This window comes from Poecile atricapillus, chromosome 19 (assembly GCF_030490865.1).
Source record: "Poecile atricapillus isolate bPoeAtr1 chromosome 19, bPoeAtr1.hap1, whole genome shotgun sequence".
In the NCBI taxonomy this organism is placed as follows: domain Eukaryota; kingdom Metazoa; phylum Chordata; class Aves; order Passeriformes; family Paridae; genus Poecile; species Poecile atricapillus.
The window spans coordinates 593255-596535 of NC_081267.1; positions in this window are offsets into that span (position 1 = coordinate 593255).

Consider the following 3281-nt stretch of genomic DNA (forward strand, 5'->3'; position numbering starts at 1 on the left):
TGGTTTTTACTGGTCTGAACTGGTTTTTACTGGTCTGAACTGGTCTGAACTGGTCTGAACTGGTCTGAACTGGTCTGAACTGGTTTTTACTGGGAGGGGAATTTGAGGCTCCCTGATGGGACAGGAGCTCCTCAAGCTCCGCCCCCAAGATGGCGAAGAAAGGGGGTGGGATTATGCAAATGAGTGGCAGGGATATGCAAATGAGGCATGACTGTCACTGGGAGGGCAAATGATGGAAATGAGGGGCGGGGTTATGCAAATGAGGACTGGCATTGCATGGGAGCACTGTTATGCTAATGAGGGGGCGTGACCATTCAAATGAGTGTTCTTTATGCTAATGAGGGGTGTGGCTATAATGATGCTGACCTAATTATGCTAATGAGGGGCGTGGCTATGGCACCAAGGTCGACGTCATGCTAATGAGGGGGTGTGGCTTTGACACTGGTGTTATGTTAATGAGGGGTGTGGCCATAGTGATGCAAGCCTAATTATGCTAATGAGGGGCGTGGCTATAGGAACTGGGTGGTGTTATGCTAATGAGCGCGGCCATGATGATGTCAGTATGCTAATGAGGGGGCATGGCCACAGCAATTCATTATTATGCTAACGAGATGTGCATGGCCTTGGTGATGGTCTCATTATGCTAATGAGGGGGGTGTGGCCACAGTAATTCATCATTAAGCTAATGAGATGTGCGTGGCTATGGTAATATTGGTCTCGTTATGCTAATGAGGGGCGTGGCCACAGTATTTATTCATTATTATGCTAATGAGACATGTGTGGCCATGGTGATGTTTCATTATGGTAATGAGGGGCGTGGCCACAGTAACTATTAATCATTATGCTAATGAGATGTGCGTGTTCATGGTGATGTCTCATTATGCTAATGAGGGGCGTGGCCGGTGAATTGTCCTAATTAAGGCCCTCTATTTCAATATGCTAATGAGGGGGCGTGACCGCAGCGTTATGCAAATGAGTCCAGCCCAATCCGTTTCTTCTCTTTATTAATCACAATTAATTAATTATTAAGCCCCGCCCCCTCCCTCCTCCCATCTGAGGGGGGGCGGGGCCAAGCTCGGCCCCTCCCCCCCCCTTTGCCCCTCCCCCGTCCCGCGGGAAAAAAAAAACAAAAAAAACAAAAAAAAAAAAGAAAAAATTTGGGAATTTTTTTTGGGAAAAGGGGGAGGGGATCCCGCCCCTCCCCCACCCTCGGAATTCCCAAAAAAACCCCAAAAATTGGAAAAAAAAAAAAAATAAAAAAAAAATTAAGAAAAAAGAGGAAAAAAATCCCGGAAAAAATGGATGAAAAAAATCCCGGCCACGCCCCCCTCATTTGCATAAACCCAATGGGGGGCGGGGCCCGGCCCGCAGCACCATCAATGGGGGGAGGAGGGGGCGGGGCCTGAAGGGGGCGTGGCCTGGATGGGAGGGGGCGGGGCCAGGCGAGACTGGCTCAGCCAGCGAGGGAGGGGTTAAACGCGGGGGGCGTGGCCATGCAAATTAGGGTGACCAGTCGAGTCTGAGGGCGTGGCTATGCAAATTAGGTGTGTCCAGTCCAGTCTGGGGGCGTGGCTATGCAAATTAGGGGTGTCCAGGTGAGTCTGGGGGCATGGATATGCAAATTAGGGGTGTCCAGGTGAGTCTGGGGGCGTGGATATGCAAATTAGGGGTTTCCAGGTGAGTCTGAGGGGCGTGGTTATGCAAATTAGGGGTGTCCAGGTGAGTCTGAGGGGCGTGGTTATGCAAATTAGGGGTGTCCAGGTGAGTTGGGGGCGTGGATATGCAAATTAGGGTGTTCAGTCAAGTCTGAGGGGCGTGGCTATGCAAATTAGGGGCATCCAGTTGAGATTAGGGGCGTGGCTATGCAAATTAGGGGTGTCCAGTCTAGTCTGAGGGCGTGTCCATGCAAATGAGGCTCACCCAATCACGTCAGAGTGGGCGTGTCCATGTCAAATTGTGTCATAGTGGGCGTGTCCATGCAAATGAGGGGTGTCCAATCTTGTCAGAGTGGGCGTGTTTATGCAAATGAGGTGTGTACAGCCTGGTCAAAGTGGGCGTGTCCAAGTCCAGTGGGCGTGTCCATGCTAAGTGGGCGTGTCCAATGGAGTCAAGGGGTGTGTCCACATCCATTGGGCGTGTCCATGCAAATGAGGTGTGTCCATGCAAATGAGGTGTGTCCATGCAAATGAGGTGTGTCCATGCAAATGAGGTGTGTCCATGCAAATGAGGTGTGTCCATGCAAATGAGGTGTGTCCATGCAAATGAGGTGTAGCCATGCAAATGAGGTGTGTCCAATCCTGTCAGAGTGGGCGTGTCCATGCAAATGAGGCGTGTCCAGACATGTAAAAGTGGGCGTGTCCATGCAAATGAGATGTGTCCAATTGCGTCAGAGTGGGCGTGTCCAATGAAGTCAGAGTGGGCATGTCCATGCAAATGAGGCTCGCCCAATCACGTCAAAGTGGGCGTGTCCATGCAAATGAGGCTCGCCCAATCACGTCAAAGTGGGCGTGTCCATGCAAATGAGGTCTCCGGGCAGGTCAAAGTGGGCGTGTCCATGCAAATCAGGTCTCTAGGGCAATTAAAAGTGGGCGTGTCCATGCAAATGAGGTGTGTCCAGTCACGTCAAAGTGGGCGTGTCCAAGTCCAGTGGGCGTGTCCATGCAAATGAGGTGTGTCCAATCCTGTCAGAGTGGGCGTGTCCATGCAAATGAGGCGTGTCCAGACATGTCAGAGTGGGCGTGTCCACGTCCAATGGAGTCAAAGTGGGCGTGTCCATGCAAATGAGGTCTCCAGAGCAATTAAAAGTGGGCGTGTCCATGGAAATGAGGCGTGTCCATGCAAATGAGGTGTGTCCAATCACTTCAAAGTGGGCGTGTCCATGCAAATGAGGTGTGTCCAGACATGTCAGAGTGGGTGTGTCCAATGGAGTCAAAGTGGGCGTGTCCATGCAAATGAGCCAAGTCCAATGGAGTCAGGGGGCGTGTCCATGCAAATGAGGCGTGTCCAAGTGGGTGTGTCCATGCAAATGAGCCAAGTCCAATTGCATCAGAGTGGGCGTGTCCAATGGAGTCAGAGTGGGCGTGTCCATGCAAATGAGCCAAGTCCAATCCCGTCCAAGTGGGTGTGTCCATGCAAATGAGCCGAGTCCAATGGAGTCAAAGTGGGCGTGTCCATGCAAATGAGGTCTCCGGGCAGGTCCAAGTGGGCGTGTCCATGCAAATGAGGTCTCCGGGCAGGTCCAAGTGGGCGTGTCCATGCAAATGAGCCACACCCATGCAAAT